The sequence below is a fragment of the Nuphar pumila genome, chromosome 3 (assembly GCF_984573655.1).
Source record: "Nuphar pumila chromosome 3, dmNupPumi1.hap1.1, whole genome shotgun sequence".
In the NCBI taxonomy this organism is placed as follows: Eukaryota; Viridiplantae; Streptophyta; class Magnoliopsida; order Nymphaeales; family Nymphaeaceae; genus Nuphar; species Nuphar pumila.
In genome coordinates this window covers 113,779,008-113,800,834 of record NC_143251.1, presented here as the reverse complement: position 1 = coordinate 113,800,834, position 21,827 = coordinate 113,779,008, and the positions used below count along the sequence as shown (strand labels likewise).

Sequence of the window (21,827 nt, the reverse complement as noted above, 5' to 3'; positions counted from 1 at the left end):
GTCACTCCTAAGGTTATTAATTTCTTCTGCTCGTGCGGTGAAGTTTCTCCAGGATAGAAGCCATCTTTGTTCCTACTTTTTATTGGGAATTAACTTCCTTTTTTTGTTGATCCAGGCTGATACCATGTTCCAAAAATTTTAGGGTTTCAATCTGAAGTTTCTTAGTGAACATGGTTGATTTTCTCTAAGTAGACCTTCCAACTGTTCATTTCCGCAAGAAGATTGAAGCTGAGTGCAACCTAATAAGCTTGGTCTAACTGCAATTGGAAACCAACAAGCAAAGTTTTCATACGCAGAGCAACAAGGGGTGAAGGAGACATGGATGGTGCTGCTAAAGAGGACAACCTTCCTCCAGGGTTTAGATTCCATCCAACCGATGAAGAGCTGATAGCATACTACCTCACCTGCAAGATCTCCGATTCGTCGTTCACCAGCCGAGCCATCGGAGACGTAGATCTCAACAAGTGTGAACCATGGGATCTTCCAGGTGAGAGATCTTAATTAATCCTTGCTCTAGTCATGGATAATAGTTCAAATTACCGCTACTTGATCATAATTATCCTGATTATTGTAGTTTTTTTTCTCATCATCATAATCTTTAGTCATGGTATAGTTTGATATCTCCCAATTCACCTTTGATCATAACAACATGAAAATCATAGTCGTCATCGTCATCAACATGATCATCATCATTTTCTTGCTTTTCTTCTCCTTCACCTCCATCATCAAAACTGTCACTCTCATCATCATCATAATCATCTTCTTCTTCACCACAATTCAAACAAGGAACTCAAATGAGTAACCTCAAATTCTTCCTGTTCTAGCCTACTGAATCACCTCCCAACATGATCGAGTTGATCATGAAGTTGGCTACGAACAAAACCAGAAATGACTTGTTTCAGACTTTACACTTGTTCCCTTAGCAAAGAATCAGATCAACCAACAACAAACAGCTAGCCGTCTAATGTGTCTTGTGACAAGTAGAAGCCAGGGGATAACAGAAAGGACTAGAGAAACTTGGTCATTACTTAGCTAACCCACTGTGTAACCCCCCTGGTGATTCTTTTTAAACTATTGATCCGGGTTGTAGCAGCAAGCCAGGTTGGTTCAGCTCATTGAACCCATCATTTATGCTTTGTACAAGGCAGATAACTCGAACCAAGTCCAGGTCGCTTTGATCTCCCAACTTGAGCTTATGACAAATTCTTTTCATGATCAGTACATTAATTTCAAGGGTAGTGATTCCATGAGCTTTCAGAAATTTGTAAACCCTCTTTCCTTCAAAAAAAAAAAAAGAATTTTGTAAACCCTCTACCAATATTATAAAAAAATCAAAGTTATGTAGGAATATGAATAAACCATAAATAATACCAAAAAAACTCAAAAAGTGTTTTTTATTATGAAAATATTGAGATAAAAAATGCAATATTTCCAACTAAATGATATTTTAAAAATATCACATTTCCGGTATTATATCAGCTTTTAGGAATATCGTGATATACTTTTTTCTTTATTCAAAAATAAAAAGAATATCACGATAAAATCACAATATTTGAAATACTGGCGATATTTGTGACAAAGTGATAAACATCATCACCACCATCAAGACCGCATCACCACCACCAAGACCGCTCACAACTATTAATATTCTGTATTTTACAGGCAAATTTTATGGACACCATCCTCATAGAATAACCTTGTCATTCTTCTCTATATCATTATTTCCTACAGGCAGGATTGCCTAGTGCTTTCCAATCAAAGCCATTGTGAACTAATTTTTTAAAAGGTTCCCAACTATATCTTTCCTGGATCAACCATTGATATATAGTGCTTTGGAGGCATGCAGGACGTATATCCATGCTTTTCTTACTTGATCAGCTATATATATATATATATATATATATAAGTTTGATCAGAAGACAAAATACTGGCATAGTCTGGTGTTATGACCTAAATCATGAAACCCCCCTGCCAGCCGGGGAATACTACTCAACTTCGACTTTGCAGCAAACTGTAGGTTTCGAACCCGTGACATCCCGTCAACTTGGTGACATCCACAAGGTGGCACTACCAAATCAGTGAAGCCTTTCTGGGCATTCATGGCAGTATTATTAACCATCATCACTAATTGATCAATTTTTTTCCTCCTTTTTATCAGGAAAGGCAAAAATGGGAGAGAAAGAGTGGTACTTCTTTAGCCTCCGGGACCGGAAATACCCCACCGGACTCCGAACCAACCGGGCGACAGATGCCGGATACTGGAAGACCACCGGCAAAGATAAAGAGATCTACAATTCCACCACCTCAGAACTTGCAGGGTTAAAGAAAACCCTGGTCTTCTACAAAGGGAGAGCTCCAAAGGGAGAGAAAACCAACTGGGTCATACATGAATACAGGATCCAACCCAAAACCACATTCAAAACTGCCAAGGTAAAGCCAATCATCCAACCCACTTCCTGGTTTTCACGCCATAGTACATAGGGGTGTCAACGGGTCGGGTTTACCCGGAACCAAACATTATAAGGTCTGGGTATGGTGATAAATAAAAAAACTCTGGACCGAAGGTACATGGACCCGGGTACAGTTTGTGAAATTTTATACCAGACCCACACTCGACCCGAGTTCCGATTAAGACCCACAATTTTTCAATGTAAAAATGATAAAAAAATATGGGATTACCGGGTATGGTTCATGTAGTTCTTATTGGGTCAGGGTATGGTTTTTCTTACAGTGGACCTGATTAGACCCAGTTCTGAATCTGATACCATACCCGAAAATCAGGTCCAAGTCTGGTTCCACCCGGGTCCGAACCAAACCAACTTGGTTGCCTGTGACACAACCCTTAAGATGGACTCGGGAGAATTAGTTTGTGACTAGACCTAGTCAAGAGACTCAAGACCATTTCAAAGCCTATACTCTTAGTCTATGAGCTTTGGTTTCTTATACTTGCCATTTTTTAAGGCATAATAACTTGTCAGCATTAGGTGTAACCAACGGGGGCTCCTTGTCTAGTAGGAGCAGCTAGTGCACGTCACCTTGTGTTGAGACGTTGCAGGTTCAAAACCCAATGGTATAGTTGTATAACTGGTATGGGTCTGCCTAACCTCAGCTTGCCTTTCAAAAAAAAAAAAAAAAGTGTTGAGGTTGAATCTAGGGGCAACGATCGTACCCCAAGAATTTTACATCATTGGGACGATGACCATAGGTATGGCAGGCTGAGCCAGTGCGACCAGAACTTTGATCCCAGATGCAGTTTGTTTGAGTAATAAGCCGGAAAAAAGAAAACATGTTCTTCGGGTGCAGTTTGAACTTTTTAATATGCTCTTAAATTTACATTATGTTATCTTTGTGTGCCACTAAAATGCTGTTATGTTCCTTGGTCACTATGATTCTAGTTAAGGTGGTTTTACAGGACGATTGGGTCGTTTGCCGAGTTTTTCAAAAGAGTTCTAGCGGGAAGAAGTTCCCCCCGAACCTGGTCCGTGCCAACCCATTCAACCTTGACATGGGCCCAGCTGCACTTGCATCCCTGCTACAACCAGATATGTGCCATGTCAACATGGGGAGAGGCTATGTCAGCAGTACTGCTGACCTAGTGGACCTAACCAGGGTCCTTAGGGGCTCAGTCAACATGAACCTGATGGGTCAACTACAGCTACCATTCCCAACAGGCTTCCAGCAACCAGCTCTAAACCTCAACCTCCCTACCCTGCAACAAGGTGGAATACCAGCTGCGCTGGTCAACGGCCACCACCAGCCAGTGAAGATGAATGTTCCGGCCACTTCAGCCATGCCAACAAACGTTGCCCTTTCCAATGTCGACACGTGCTTTGGAACAGAACTCGGCGCCGCTGGCAACATCCGGTTCCATTCCATGGACCCATGTGTGGATCTTGGAGGGTACTGGCCCACACCATACTGAAAGAAAATTACAAATGTACCCTTGCCTGATGAAAATGTCTCAGTGGTACATTAAACAATAGCTTTTTTTGTTTGAATTTATAACCCGAAGAAACCGCACCCAGCACGAAGACCTGGTGGTGCTGGCTTAGCCTGCCATACCTATCGAGCAGCGTAAAATTCTGAGGCTAAGACCCCCTGCCCCCGGGGCCTATGAAATAGCTTTTAACTTTGATGATGCAAATGTGACTTATAGGTCCCCTGTTTTGTTAACTTTTGAAGTACCCTATAATGGTAATGATCATAAAAAAACTTATGGAGTTCTTGATGGCCTCTTTGAATGGCATAGAGGGAAGAATTGTTATTGTTAATGTTAATGTTAATGATGGTAGTAATAGCAACGTTTTATTAATTTGTCTTATTGCTCTTTTTGTGTGCCCAATTTCTGGCCTTCTTTTTTTTTTTTACAACATGAAGAAACCACACTCAGCCTGAAGACCTGGTCATGCTAGCTCAGCCTGCTGTACCTACCGTCGTCATGCTGGCAGCGTAAAACTCCGAGGCTAGGACAGGTGCTTCAATTCTTTTTACAGTTGCCCTAAAAAAAAAAAAAGGCAGCAGGGTTATGTGCTAAGATTTTATTTCATTGGTATGTCTCATGGATGAAACTAGTTTTCAGCCATGCTATATATTGCCAAAAACAGGCATTGTACCTTATTTTGCCCATAGTGACAAAACGTTTAAAATGGCGAATATTGGCAGCCAAATTCTTGCAAGAAATTGAAAATTTTCATATTTTCTCACATTTTTAGAAAAATATCAGAAAAATTACTATAAAATGAAAAACTATTTTTTACAATTGAAAATTTAAAATATATATTAAATTTCTCATGGTATTTATTTTTGTATCAGCTAGGCAATTTCTCGGATTTTTTTTTTAAGAAAAAATGCCAAAATTTGTCACTGTGATTTCAGCTTATCAACTGAACTCCAACCAAGGGTGTTAATGAATCAAAGCAAACTCACCTGCACGCGCAAGCTCGGTCCAGCAAGGCACGCTCAACTGCTTCTTAGTGGTCTTGTTCAAGCTGAAACTGAGCTTAGCTCGCATCTTTGTCATTAACACTAAGAAGCTCTAGAAATCTTCTTTAGCTTGATATTGAGATTATCTCGGCAAGGAAAAATCCCATGCAAAATATTTAAAAATTGGTTTATCACAAAAATCTCGAGAAAATATTGCATAAAACTCATACATTTTTTTTCCATAGTCAAGCTGGGTTTTAAAATATTAAAAATTAGTTTTTAATGATTAAAAAATCATAAAATTTAAATAGAAAAATTAAAGAGGTGTTTATATGGTGATAAAACACATCATTTCCAAAACTGGTGATAATTTTGAAAATATCTTGATTGCATCAATATTATGAATATAACACTGAAATAGTGACATCTTCAAAATGCAACTGATATTTGTGAATTATGCATGAAAGGGAAGAATCAAACATTTATTGTACGAGGAAAGCTCATACACGAAGCTGATCCTAACCAATGTTGTCAGTAGGGGTGTCAACGGGTCGGTTTTACCTGGAAGAAGACCTGATTAAGAACCAGGTCTGGTCCGGGTATAGTTTGTGAAATTTTATACCAGACCCAGGCCCGACCTGAGTTACCTGAGTTTCAATTGAGACCCATAATTTTTTAATGTAAAAATAATAAAAGAATATTATTTTACCGGGTATGGCCTGGGTCTGGTTCATGTAGTTCTTATCAGGTTCGGTATGGTTTCTCTTATGGTGGGTCCGGGCCCGATATACCATACCCAAAAATCAGGGCCAGTTCAGGTTCCACCTGGGTCCGAACCAAACCCGATCCATTGACACCAAATTATGTGTCAATCAGAACATGACACATGTTAACGCCATTCAAGTGATATTAAAAAATTTAATTTTAAGCTATTTTTTATATTTATTAAAAAATATAGTCGATTCAGGTCAGTATATCGTATCAATTTTCTGGTGATACGATTTGTATCGGCCGATTCCGACCTATATGCACCGATACTACTGAGAACACATCCTAGCGCATAAAGAAGCCAATTGATCGGGCTTGAGCAAACTCTCACGATATTATTACAATATATTCACTAACAACGTATTAATAATGATGATAACATCAAGATTTTCAAAATCTCCCCCACCTTTCAATATTATCGCGACTTTATCGCACTACAAGAAAATACATTGTTAGCGACGGACTTTAGCGATGGAATACTTCCGTCGCTAGTTAGCACATTCTAAATGTGTAAAATGAATTTTTCAAGGGCAGCTGAATCCTTAAAAGGTATGCTCACCTGCATTGTGTCAGTTCTCACATGAGAAGCACTCTTTTACAAAGGGGAACTGAGCAAGGGGCCTCCAGAGAAGGGAGGGGTCCCTCCCTAAACCCCCACCTGCACGATACGGGACTATTCTCTTCCCATAACTTGTCCAACTTATATTTTGACCACTTATGTTGGTTATTACAAATTTTTAATAAGATTTTATTATTTTCACGTACGATACAGTACTAAGGTTTTTATGAAATAAGCAAAAATACCAACAATAGATCCCAATCAGATCCGAGGAGGTTTGTTTGAATTGAATCCGAAATCCATGTAGTAATATTGGATCTAGAAAAAATAGAACAACACAAGTTTTTTACATGTAAAAAATGCATTAGGGTCAGATTTTGAATCGGATCAACTCCAGATCTAACTTAAAATGTTGATCCGTATCTGACCCAAATCTGAAAGAATCCATATCTGAAAAATTATGTGGACTTGGGATATCCGACCATATCCGATTTGTTTGCATCCCTAGTTGGATTTAAGACCCTGGCGCGCATACCACCTAAAAGTCCCCTTTTATTGGTTATCTGTAAAAAAAAAATGTCACCTGTTAGTTAGGAAATTCCGGGTAAAAATGATATGTATATGGGATTGTAAACATGGGACCTGAACTTTGGATGGTTTCCAGCTCAAAGAGGAGTAGTAACCATAACTATGTTGTTGGTTTTGACTTGACCAAAAACAAAAAACAAAAAATCAGCACAATAATAATGTTGATGGTGATATTTTCCTTCCCTAATAAATAACTAAAAAAAGGGGGAAAAAAGGACACCACCATGGCCAACTCTCTCCAAGTTAATCTGGTAGGAGCGACTTGTGAATGTCAGCAAGTTGACTGGACGTCACAAGTTCGAAACCCATAGGTGACGTCCAACCGAAGGCCAGCCAATTAGGTGCAGTGGATGATGGGTTTTTTTTTTTTACCTTGGATTATTTCTGAATTTTTGATTGGGAGAGAGAATAATCCTCAAAATTGTGTTCATAATTATCAAAATATAGGCAACCCACAAAAAGTTGTATACATATATATATCTTTAGCTATGTGTCAGTGGCAGGCAATTTTGTCCACTCGGTGACACGAGCAGACAGTCATACGGCCATTATTTTACTATGTTTTTTAATACCTTTTTGTTATTTTTAGTAATATTTCAATAAAATCAATTTTTAAAATTACAAAAAAATAAATTTCGGTTATTAAAAATCTAGTGTTCTCATGTCCTATTTTTTTTTTTTTTGAAAACTTTTTGAGCTTGCAAGTCTGGCCAGCATACTGTGTCCTGTTATCCACTATCCACGTGTCTTTGTGATATAGATCTTATTATAAACAATAATAAAATTTGCAAGAATATTAACCCCAAGTGTCATAAAAGTACATGATTAAGATAGCTATCCTAGTCAAGAAATAATTGATGAAAAGCAAACTTGAATACAGCAAAAACCAAGTGGGTGATTGTAGTCCATTCAGATATAATTTAGAACTGTCTTCCCTAAGTTGGTTGCATAATTGCTTACGTTTATGAATTTGTTTTAGCATTTTCAGGCACAAGGTGCCATAAACAATTTAAAGTTGGCAACCTATCAATTTTTCAATTTCAAAGTCGGCAGAGTTCAGAAAAATTCAGCCTAATCCTAGGGCCTACTCACCATTGACTTGTGTGGCTGAGGTGATAAGTTGGGGCAGTTCAGATTTCAGAATGTGGGTTGGATCCAAGAAATTACAGAATCCATTTAACCAAGCTCAAACCAGCACGTTCTTTCAACTGGGTCTGGATCCAAACCAGATAGATTGCAGATATTGAGATACTTTCTTCACCATAACCAACATGATATATAAACCAAACACACAAATGTGAGGGAGGATCAGGTGCAATGTAATTGCACACTTTTAGTGTGCCCACTGCACCTGATCACCATCCATCTTTGTCAGTGCAACAGCAAAAGGTGGGGATGGTGGGTGATCACGTGCAGCAGCACACTTAAAGTGTGCAATCACATTTCACCAGATCTCAATTTCACAAAAGTGAACAGATTAATCTATTGCTACTTTCGGTATCATATTTGCAATGTTTAGGTATTGCTGGATCTGTGATGTAAAGCATCATCACAAATGCCGGCTATCGTTTGAATTTAGTTATTTCATTGAATGATTTTCAAAAACTGATATAATTAAAATAAACATCATATTTTCAAAATATCACCTGTTTGAAAATTTTCCTGTTTTTTATCACGATATTAGCACATTATTCATATGATATTTATATTTTTATGTGTTTATGCACTTTGTATTTTTCTTATGTGTATGTTTTTTTTAAGTATTTAAAAAATTAAATATGACAATCGTTTTATGAGATTTTTTTCAAGAAAAACAATTATTTTAATTTATTCTTACAAATTTTTTTTAATAAAATTATGAGGTTTATGATTACGAAGCAAAGCACACATGCTAGATATGGCCTAGATGTAGGGAAAACGGTGGACCAAGAATGGAGGACATTGATACGAAGGCAGTCATGTATGACCCAAGAGCAATGTTGTCAGTATAGACAGATACGTATCGTATTGACAGAAAATCTATCCGTTTCACGGTTGAATCGGTTAATTTTTGTTATATACAAAAAATACATAAAATTAATTTTTAATATTATTTTAATAGCTTTAACACGTGTCATGTTCTCATTGACACGGAATATTTTGTTAATCAGTTTTTGGCCCATTTAGAACGATTCACTTCAGTATCGATGCCCACACCGATACTGACAACATTGCCCTAGAGTAGTCCAGTAAATAACCAATCAAATTGCTTTTTTTATGTTCCTATCACTAATACTTATATTGGATTACGGTTTAATATATTTTTTTAAAGAATACGGTTTAATATTCTTAAATTATATATATATATATATCAAACCCTTATTTAAGCAAGAAAACCCCTAGATGGAGCCCCACGATCACCTTGCCCTCCGTGGCCCACCTCTATTCGGTGACTTCATCTCAATATCCTTACAACTGCTCCGGCAACCTCTATGGTGGTAATATTCTTAAATTATAATCGGCATAGATTGTATGAAAAAGAGTCCTTGAGTTAAGAGGGTTTGATATATCTGTCAGCTCAAGCTAGATTGTTTTGAAATTGGTGTTTTCCAACGAGGGACCTTAAGATCTCAATTTAAACCAATTTGTTTTTTGAAAACATGGTGTCCACATTTAATTAGGAGTTTAAATATATGATTTATTTTTGTCAAACTTGTTTTTTCTTTATTGATTAAGTTGAGGCCTTATATCATGGCAACCAAATTAATTTTACTTAATAATAAGGGTCCTTGACCCATTTATAACTTAAAGGTTTATTGGTGTCATGGGCTTACTTTTTTCAATAAGCCAGTTCGGCGAAACCGTTCTTCCTTACTGCCACAAGCATTTCTATCGCTCTGTCACGATCATAGAATGCTTTGCAAACTCGTGATGTGCCAAGCTGCCCAGCTTCACGGCCAAAGGTTGCGTACCAACACCTTTTCATGTACTGAATCATTTTCATTGGCCCTGCGCACCACCTCGTGTGCAACTGCCTAGCGGAAGCTGATCAAGAGCATTTCCTAATGCACATTCCATGTAGTACATGCCAGTTAGTTCTATCACAATGGATCTCAATTCCAAAAACAAATATGGCCTCACCCATGTCCTTCATATCGAAATGAGAATCTTTTGTCTCGTGTAGTAGACTCAAATCATTAGTTGCGAAAATAATGTCATCAACATATAAAACCAAAATTATGAACTTACTCCCACTAGTCTTAATATATATATACTGATGGACAATGTTTGTAGTGAATCCAAAGTTCATAATTACTTGATTAAACTTTTTGTACCACTGACGGGAGACTCGTTTAAGTTCATACATTGACTTCTTCAATTTGCAAACTAAATGATTTGAGTCATCGATACTGAAACCAGGAGGTTGTCGCATGTATATCACCTCTTACAGATCCCCAATCTTCATATCCCTTTGATGTAGCTCTAAATCAAAATGAGTTATGAGAGTCATGATTATCCTTAACGATTCTTTAGTTGAGACAAGAGAAAAAGTCTCATTATAATCAATGCCCTCTATCTGTGTGAAACCTTTTTCAACAAGCGTGACCGTGTACCTATCCGCTCGACCTTTAGAGTCTATTTTAGTCTTAAAGACCCATATACAACCAATAGGTCTAACTCCATTAAGTTGAGATATAAGATCACACACTTGGTTCTTTGCCATAAAGTCAAGATCTTCCTTCATGACATTGATCTAATGTATTGATCTTTCACTTTCAATGTCTTCTGCAAAGGTGAAAGGATTATCATTAATATATATAAAATTATTAGACTCTTGCAAATACACTGCATAGTCTAGATGGATAGTAGATTTTTTGGGTCATCGTAGACCTCCATACAGGTGCTACAGATGGTTCAAAATAAACTTCCACATCTGATTGTTGTTGTACATCCTTATCAACAACTTGCTTTATTTGGGATGGATGTTCATTGACCAGACTTTCTCTAACATTATCCAAAGTGAATGACAGAAAAATTGTGTTTTTATCCTTTTCAGGTATGAAACTTGAATCCTGCATTTTTTTAAGTTTAATACTTTGAGATGCATCTATCCCAATAGAATCATTTTCAAAAAATCCCACTTTATCTATTTCTATTATCTGTAGTGTATGAGATGGATAATAAAACCTAAATCCCTTTGATCTTTCTGGATAGCCAATGAAAAATCTACTAATCGTCCTAGGATTAAAGGCTTTTATATGTGGGTTATATAGTTTAGCTTCTACTGGACATCTCCATATATGCATATATGACAAACAAGGTATTCTACCAGTCTATAACTCGTAAGGAGTTTTTTAAACAGCCTTCGTAGGAACCTTATTCAAAATATGCACTACTCGCCTAAGAGCTTCACCCCACAAGGTCTAGAGAAGATTTGAGTGATTCAACATCGCGCAAACTATTTTTTTAAGCGTACGATTTCTTCTTTTAGCTATACCATTCTGGTAAGCACTACCAAACATAGTATACTGAGGTACAATGCCTTCTTTTTTTAAAAACTGCACTAATGGCCGTTTTTTTTATCCCATCTCAGTAAATGATCATAATATTCGTCACCTCTATCAGACCTGACAAACTTAATAACTTCACCGGTTTGTTTCTCTACTTCTTTCTTCAAGTCCTTAAAAACATGAAAGACTTGATTTTTTAAATAATAAGTAGAGATACATATACCATGTGTAATCATCTATAAAGGTGATAAAATACTTTTCACCTGTATGACACAGTGAAAAATGGTCGCAAACATCCGTATGCACTATCACCAACTTTCTATTATTGCATTTGACATCTTTCTTATACGTGTTAAACTGTTTAACCTTTATGTTGTCAACACATGTCTCCATATCCGTAAAATCAAGGGATCCAAGGATTCCTTCTTTCTCAAGTCTTTAGACTCTCTCTTTCGAGATATATCATAACCTTCGATGCCAAAGTAAATAGGATTGATCTTCCTTTAGACCGCATTTATTAACAATCATTGTGTTCTCAATAGAATGAGATTCTTGAATTTAGAATTCAGTTTATAATCAATGCAAACCATCACACATATATGTAGAACCTACATTAATAATTTTTTTGATAATAACAAGCTTGGAGTTTTCAAATTTAAAACTAAAACCAAACTTATCAAGTTTCAAAATTGAAATCAGGTTCCGATTATAGGATGTAATATAAAATGTATTAACCAAATAAAAAAAGAATCCCAATTCCAACACAACTCTGCAGGTCCCAACATTCTTTCATGCTCTGTTGGTTCTCTTTTATTCAGAAATGCCTGCAATTAATTGACAATATATACTGTGATACAAGAATCAATCCACCAACTATGCAATGGAATATGAATCAAATTACACTCATGAAAAACCAATGACTTATTACATTTATTTTCGATTCATTTCTTATGCTTTAAGCAGACCACCTTTTTATGTCCCTTCTTTTTGCAAAAGAAACACTTTATAGAAGATCCTTCTACATGAGATCTAGCTTTCACTTGAGTGGTTGAACTCTCCCTAGAAGTTTTCTTCTTGTTCTTCTTTTTAAAGGAACCTTTCTTTGGCCTCAACCTATGATTTTTCTTATAAGAGGCCATATGTGCACTCGACACCCTCTCACGTACCCTTCAGTCTTTATTCCTCTTCAACACACTTGGTCAAGAGGTCATTAAAAGACCACTCATCGTTATGTATTTTGTAAGAGATTTTGAAGGATCCATATTCAATAGGCAATGAGATTAAAATTAGATGGACCAATAAAGAATAAAAAATGGCAAACTTCATGTCATTCAATTGAGATACAATGTTCTTTATTTCCAAAATGTGCTATCGAATGTAACTATTACCCGTATATTTCATAGATACTAATTTAAACATTAGTATACTAGCCTTTGCTTTATTAGAAATGACAAATTGAGCCTCAATGGCTCTTAGAAATTCTTTTATTGTTCTGCAGTGAGGAATATAGCCTTAAATGTTCTTAGCCACTTGAGATTGTAAAAGCAAGAAGCTAAGTATGTTTGAGAGCTCACACTTATCAGAGATAACCTTCTATTCGGTTGCACTCTGCTCTGTAAGAGCGGAAGGTTCGTCAGTCCTAAGGGCCAGATCTAAGTCCATGTATCTGAGAGTTAACAATACTATTTCTTTTCAATCGAAGAAATTAGATTCGTCTAATAGGGGAATATTACTAGAACCATTAATGAAACGAAGAAAGAACCTGATACAAAAAGAAACGAAAGAGAAAACTTTATTATTACTCAGACGAGACTTGTGATGAAAAGGTAAACATTGAGACTATTTATTATTCACATTTTCTGAGACAAGCATAATTGAGTCATTATTGTTTCACTTTGATGAAAATGATAATACTCATAGTTGCTCTGTCTCCTCAATTCATATGGAATTGATTTTAGTTGATGAAACTAGTAGATCATGTAATCAGAGGTAATTCAGTATTGTACCTTTGGATACGAATATGCTTTATGAGCTGAAATACACATCTACTATTACATCTTGTGTGAATTTGAAACACAACGATCTATCTTTGGGTAGAATCATTGTTTCATAAAGTCACACACAATCATAATATCAAATCTTAATACGGTCCAAAGAATCCTCAATCAACGCAACTCAGATCACTTTGGTGATTGCATAAGTCAATCAATCAAGATCTTTTACCAAAATCATATTCGTATTATGGAGCATGCCCATGCACACATATGGATGCATGTATATTTATGACGAAATATGCATTATATCGTCAAAATACAAGTTCATACTTTAACATATATGCATAAACTAATTTTTTATTATAACACATTAAAAAAATATCATGAATTTAGTCATAATCATGCATAAAAAAAACTTTATGCATAACTTAAATAATATAAAACATATGTATTAGATATGCATAAGTTATGCTTCCTTAACAACAAACATTTATAAAGCATGAAAAAATGACAAAAACATACTCATAAGAGTAAAACCCAAGTTTCTAAAGCTAGAATCTGTCTAAAAAGACCTCAAACCGGTCATTTAAGGGTCTGAACCAGTTCTGGACCTAATGAACCAGTATAAAATATAAACAAAAGCTCACAAAATCCTCTAATCAAATAAGAAAATCCCTTTACTTTCTTGGATTCAAGAAAACAGAGTCTCTACATCTCGAAACTGGTAAAAATTTGATAGGAACCTATCAAAAATGGCTCTGAATCAGTCTCAGAATAATCCATATCGGTCACAGAACCGATTCAGGTGTAAACAGTGCTTAGACCCTGTTTCAGATCAGATCTGATCCAATATGGATCCAGATTTATTAAGAACGGATCTTGAATCGGATACCCCTGGTTCGGATCTAATCTAGATCTATACCCATAATGATCATGTCTTGGATTGGATCCTATGATCCAAAGCCCATTCCAGACCCAGATTCAGTCCAGAACAAGACCCGAGGTCTACCGATCCAGGCCCAAATCCAAATGGGTTTGGATCTTGACCCAATCTAATTGGATAAGAACAGATCTGGTCCATACTCAAATTGGGTTATAACTGGATCGAGACTCGGTATAGCCGGATCAAACTATACCCAGAACCCAAATGGGTCCGATTATGATCTAATCGGGTTGGATCTAACCTAATGTTCGGATCAGACCCAAACCCAAAACCAGAATGGGTCCGGGTCTGCTCCGAACACTCACAACGGATCCGATCCATCTAGCAGATCGGGTCCCGATGCAAATCTGGGTTCTCCGGATCAGACTCAGACCTGGAACCCAAATGGGTTCGGGTCCTAGCCTGGGTCAAAACTAACCCAACAAGATCCAGACAGACTCGCTTGATCCACCCAAAATGGGTCTGGATTGGGCCGCCACCAAATCGATACCTCTGATCTGACCTGAATCATGCAGAAAAACTTAAAGGCAATTTCGGTTTTTGAGAAACTGAAACTTACCAAGGAGGTCAAAAGCCCATACGACATCCGGTGATAGGGGACGTCTCTAACGAAGCTGCCGATGAGGCGACGCCCCCCCAACGAAAGACAATTCTTGCTCCTCGGTGACATCACCTCCAGCTCCCCGCCGATGTCATCTCCAGCTGTCGGTGGGCCAATAACCCAATATTGACGTATTCACATAAATTGAAACTGGAATACAAAATAAGCATGTACCAGTAGATGCCATAGTCGATGCGACGTGCGGGTGCTTGGCGTTCTCCTCAACCTATCGATGCCTACGATGAGCGCAGGCCTTGAAGTTGTTGCTGAGCAAGACCCTGAACCCAATGATGGTTACGGGTAATAAGCTAGAGGCTATCGTTTATGACAGCTTTCATCATGCATTCCAGCCCTCCATTTATAATGAAAGATAAGGGGTGGTTAGAGAATGTGAGCTCTTCACATTCATGTAACCTCCACACGATTAACACGCGTGCCCACTAACAGCCCCACTAACCCACTCATAGTGTCAAACAGGGTCATGCTATGGGTTGGATCCAAACCCAAATGTCATTCAATGATTTACTGATTCTCCCCTTAGCTAATTTAGCAAGGTCTCTAGGAATGTAGTCTACGTTGTCTTGTATTTTTTGTACAGTAACTCTTTCCCAACTATACAAAAATTCCCTGATTGATTGGAAAATAACTGAATCTTCAGTTTCCCCGTTCAAAAACTTCTAAAGTTTAGAGGAGAGATCTAACCTTACGGTTTCCAAAATCACCTTAGCTCCATCATCAATGTTTCTGACCCATCCACACCACTCTTTAGATCCCATGTCCATGTAGAGAAATTAAGATAACAAAAATATGCGGAAGCAATATAGGATCTAACAAAGGCACAATCAAATCACAACACAAGGGTTTACGTGGTTCGGTCAACACGACCTACATCCACGGGGCACAGAGAGAATAATCCACTATAATGAAAGTAGAGAGTATAATGTAGAGAGTACAACGCCCAATAGCTTGCCCAAAGCTAAAGATAATAACAACAAAGAAAACACAGGAAGAAATGAATACAAGATTACCTCTCGGGTGCACAACCCGAGTCAAAGCTCACACCACAACCAACACCTCTCTCTGAGGATCAATGCGTGGTGACGAACCTTCTTCCTTCCTTTTCTTCTTTCTACTCTCTCTCTCTCTTACTTCTTCTCTCTCTGCACACTGCACACAACCACTCTACCCTTCTCTTATCAAGCACACAACCTCTACACCCCTATTTATAGATGGCATAAAGTCTTCTAGATATGAACCTCCTAGAAGTAAGCCTTCTAGACTCATTCCAGAAACCGAAGGGGTTTTAACCCTTCAACTTCCTGCATTAATGGGAGTTAGGTGGCTACTCCACTTCCCCACATCATTAAATGAGGGGATAGGGCTAACCCTTCAACTTCTTCTGTATTAATGACAAGTGGGTGGCTAATCCACTTCCCCATACCATTAATGAGGGATAGGGCTGGACCCAACAATCTCCCCCTCCAGCCCTAGGGGATACTTCAATTCAACTAATCAATTGAAGTTCATGCCGGCCAGTTGCCGACATGTATTTTGTTTCTCCATCGGTAAGGCCTTTGTCAGCATATCTGCACCATTATCATTTGTGGAGATTTTTGCAAGATGAAGCAAATTTTTCTCAAACACATCTCGGATCCAATGGTACCTGATATCTATATGCTTTGACTTTGAGTGAAAACTCGGATTCTTGGCGAGATGAATGGCACTCTGACTATTGCAGTACACCAAGTACTTGTCTTGCTCAAAACCCAACTCCATCAAGAATCTTTTCATCCACAACATCTCTTTGCAAGCTTCTGTAAGAGCAATGTACTCTGCCTCAGTAGTAGACAAAGCAATGCACCTTTGCAATTTTGACTGCCATGACACAGCTCCCCCTGCAAAAGTGAGTACAAAACCAGATGTGGACTTCCTCGTATCAATATCTCCAGCCATATCTGCATCTGTGTAACCTGTCAAGACAGGTGATCCACCACCAAAGCTTAAACAAACTTTGGAGCTCCCTTTGAGATATCTGAAGATCCACTTTACTACTGCCCAATGCTCTTTTTCTGGATTTGCAAGGAATCTACTAGCAACACCTACTGCATATGCGATGTCTGGTCTCGTACATACCATCGCGTACATCAAGCTTCCGACTGCTGAAGCATAAGGAACTTTCTTCATTTTCTCCTTCTCCTCGTCACTTGATGGACTCTGCTCCGAGTTCAGCTTAAAGTGACTTGCAAAAGGAGAACCAACTGGCTTTGCATTGTTCATATTGAACCTGTCCAACACCTTTTTGATGTATTTCTCCTGTGATAACCATATCTTCTTGGTTTTTCTATCACGAGAGATCTGCATGCCCAATATTTCCTTTGCTGGCCCCATGTCCTTCATTGCAAAGGTCTTACTCAGTTCCTTCTTAAGCCTGTCAATTATAGACATATCTTTTCCAAGGATAAGCATATCATCAATATATAACAAGAGAATAATAAAATTCTCACCGAACCATTTTATGTAGACACAATGATCTGCAGTCGATCTATTGTATCTATTTTCAGACATAAATGAATCAAATTTCTTGTACCACTGTCTTGGAGCTTGCTTCAGCCCATACAAGATCTTTTTCAACCTGCATACAAGATTTTCTTTACCTTTGACTTTAAAGCCTTCTGGTTGCTTTATGTATATCTCCTCCTCCAAATCACCATGGAGGAAAGCAGTCTTCACATCTAGCTGCTCAATCTCCAAGTCTAGGCTAGTAGCAATACCTAGAGCAACACGAATAGAAGACATTTTAACAACAGGAGAGAAAATCTCATCAAAGTCAATACCTTGCTTTTGACCAAAGCCTTTCACAACCAATCTAGCTTTGTACTTTGGTTGAGAGCATTGTTCTTGAGTCTTCAATCTGAAAACTCACTTGTTCTTCAAGGCCTTTCTGTCTTCTGGTAGTTCCACCAAATCATAAGTGTGGTTCTTCTGCAATGCATCCATCTCATCGTGCATAGCTATTAGCCATTGCTCTTTCTGCTCACACTCTTGTGCTTTCTGGTAACTCTCTGGTTCACCTGCATCAGTAAGCATCACATACTCATGTGGAGAATACCTTCTGGAAGGTTATGACTCTCTGGAAGATCTTCTCAATTGGGGTTCTGGAAGAGGTTGTTCTCTAATTTCTTCCTGCTCAACATGGCCTGCGGGTAAATCAACATCCGCCTCTGCATCATCTTCCTGCAATGTTCTTCCTTCAACTTGTGCCACTGGAGGAGTAACTAGATCTAAGTGGATAGATCCACCTGCAGAAGTCTGAATTGACACTTCTTTCTTGATATCTTCAAGTGTCTGGTCTTCAAAGAATACCACGTCTTTGGATCTGAATACCTTCTGCTTCTCTGGATCCCATAGCCTGTAGCCGAATTCGGCATCACCATATCCTAGAAAAATGCATTGCCTCGTCTTATCATCAAGCTTGGACCTCTCCTCCTTGGGGATATGTGCAAATGCTCTGCATCCAAATACCCTCAGGTGCTTGTAAGACACATCCTTTCCTGACCATACCCTATCTGCAACATCATTTGCTAAGGCATGAGCAGGATACAAGTTGATCACATCAACTGTTGTCCTTAAGCCCTCGCCCCAGAATTTCTTTGGCAGCTTGAACTGTGCAAGCATACACCTGATTCTTTCTGCAATTGTACGATTCATCCTTTCTGCAATTGCATTGTGTTGTGGGGTACCTGGAACTGTCAACTCATGGCGAATTCCATGAATTTTACAATATTCATGGAATGGACCTGTGTACTCGCCACCATTATCTGACCTGATGCATTTCAGTTGTTTTCCTGTTTCTCGCTCAACCATGGCATGGAATTGCTTGAATACATCAAGAACCTGATCCTTGGTTTTCAGAGGGTATGCCCAAACCTTCCTGGAAAAGTCATCTATAAAAGTAACAAAATAGAGTGCACCACTGAAAGTTTTCACATCAATAAAACCATTAACAGTTTTTGTTCTCAGAGGACCACAAACATCAGTATAAACTCGCTCTAGAATGTGAGATTTTCTATGAAAGGCATTTCTAACAAAGGATACTCTATGTTGCTTACCAGCTAAGCAATGAACACACGGGTTTAGACGTGTACCTTTTAACTCTGGGAGTTGCTCCCTTTTAGCAAGAATCTGCAAGCCCTTCTCACTCATGTGGCCTAATCGACTGTGCCTCAAATCAATAGAAGAGTCCTCAGTTGTATTCAACTGTCCCTTGCATACCTTGCCTTGCATCTTGTAAAGAGTACATCTCTTTCCTCTGGCCTGAACCAATGACCCGCTGCTGAGTTTCCACTGTGCTTGGCTAAAAACACTGTTTCTGCCCTCTTCATCAAGCTTTCCTACTGAAAGCAAATTCAACCTCAAGTCAGGAACATGTCTGACATCCTTGAGTACCAACATGTACCCAAGATTGGTCTGGAGATGAATATCTCCAATACCTACAATTTCTGACGTTCCTGTGTTTTCCATTCGGACAACACCAAAATTACCGGTTCTGTATGTACTGAAATATTCTCTCTGTGGTGTGGCATGGTACGAGGCTCCTGTGTCTATGACCCAATCTGTATCCTGACATACACAGATACATGGATCATTAGTAGTAGACAAAATCACAAGCTCACCTTCAACTGTGGCTGTGGTATCTTCTTTGGTTTCTGATGATTCTGTCTCTTTCCATTTTTTCTGATTTTTCTTTGGCTCTTTGCACTGATTCTGGAAGTGCCCTTTCTTTCCACAATTGTAGCAAGTGATGTCCTTCCTTGACCTGGACTTGCTCCTATATCTGCGGTCATTTTTCCTGTCCTTTGACCGACCCCTGCCTTTGGATGAACTCACCATCAATCCTTCACCAGAATCCTTATTCGGTGATGATCTTCTCCTAATTTCATTGGAAATGAGCGTACCTGTGACCTCTTTCATATCCAATGTTTCTTTTCCATAAATTATGGTTGTCACAAGATGCTCATAAGATGGTGACAATGAGGTTAGTAACAACAAAGCTTTATCCTCATCTTCAGGTTTAACATCCAGACTAAACAGACCAACAATAATCTTATTAAACACACTAAGATGGTCAAGAATGGGAGTACCTTCCTTCATACGAAGACTATAAAGTTGTTTCTTGAGGTGTAACTTGTTGGACAAGTTCTTGGTCATGTAGAGGCTCTCTAGCCGCAACCACAATCCCGCTGTTGTCCTCTCTTCCATCACGTTACACATGACTTCATCTGATAGACACAACTCAATCACACCAGCAGCCCTCAAGTCAAGATCATCCCATTCATCATTGGTCATGCTTTCTGGCTTATTCGCCTTCCCGACAAGAGCCTTGTGCAACCCTTGTTGTGCAAGTAGAGCTTTCACCCTTCTTTGCCATAAGGAAAAGTTTCCTTTGCCATCAAATCTCTCCACCTCAAACTTAGAGCTAACTGACTTAGAAGACATGATTTTCCACGAACCTGGCTCTGATACCACTTGTAGAGAAATTAAGATAACAAAAATATGCAGAAGCAATATAGGATCTAACAAAGGCACAATCAAATCACAACACAAGGGTTTACGTGGTTCGGTCAACACGACCTACATCCACGGGGCACAGAGAGAATAATCCACTATAATGAAAGTAAAGAGTACAATGTAGAGAGTACAACGCCCAATAGCTTGCCCAAAGCTAAAGATAATAACAACAAAGAAAACACAGGAAGAAATGAATACAAGATTACCTCTCGGGTGCACAACCCGAGTCAAAGCTCACACCACAACCAACACCTCTCTCTGAGGATCAATGCGTGGTGACGAATCTTCTTCCTTCCTTTTCTTCTTTCTACTCTCTCTCTCTCTTACTTCTTCTCTCTCTGCACACTGCACACAGCCACTCTACCCTTCTCTTATCAAGCACACAACCTCTACACCCCTATTTATAGATGGCATAGAATCTTCTAGATATGAACCTTCTAGAAGTGAGCCTTCTAGACTCATTCCAGAAACCGAAGGGGTTTTAACCCTTCAACTTCCTGCATTAATGGGAGTTAGGTGGCTACTCCACTTCCCCACATCATTAAATGAGGGGATAGGGCTAACCCTTTAACTTCTTCTGTTTTAATGACAAGTGGGTGGCTAATCCACTTCCCCATACCATTAATGAGGGATAGGGCTGGACCCAACAGTCCACTACACTGGTAGCATCCTGCTGCTAAGAACTTCCCCGAGTGCTCTTTGATAGTAAATCCAATGTGCCAAGCCCTGTGGCATATGCCATGTATGTTGACTTGCTTCCAGCTTGGTTCTGGCGGTAAACAGTAGTTCAATCTTCTCCAGCTTATGGCCACCTTCATTTTTGAGTTTCTTAGCACGAGAAGGATCTGCTCCCTAACTGCCATTAGGTTTTTCTGCTGAATTACTCTATCGACTTCCTGTTTTGCTTGAAGATTCTCTCGTTCCTTGTCTTTCATGTTCTCCAAATAATTATTTGGAAGGCGCTCTCCCAGCTCCATCTTACTGTTTTATCTTGGAACCTTATATCAAACCACGAGTGTACATCCTCCATCAGATTTTCTTTTGGTTTCCAGTGAACACCAAACAGTTGTGATGTCTGTTTCTAGAGCCACCCAGCAACCTTGCAAAGAAAAACAGGTGATTGGGCTTTCCAGTGGTTGTTCGACACAACTCACATCTGCTGCGAAATTGGTATCCCATTCTGTGAAGCCGGTCTTGGGTAGGAGGTGCCTTTCAACAGCCCAATGCATGGTTAACGCTGCTGGGGGAAAAGCTTTCTTAATCTATAGATATTTAAAAAAAACCTTGTTTTTCTGCCCCTACACTCTAATGTTCTTCCATGCTGATTTCATGGTAAACTCACCTTTTGGTAGCCAAATAAGACGATCTGGTGAACCAGGGCTCCATTTTCGAC

The 21,827-nt window shown here is 38.7% G+C and overlaps 1 pseudogene; it reads left to right on the top strand.

Moving 5' to 3' along the window:
• Window positions 1-318: 318 nt before the first annotated feature.
• Window positions 319-3,922, top strand: LOC149843353 (NAC domain-containing protein 92 pseudogene; annotated as a pseudogene).
• The last annotated feature ends 17,905 nt before the right edge of the window (window positions 3,923-21,827 follow it).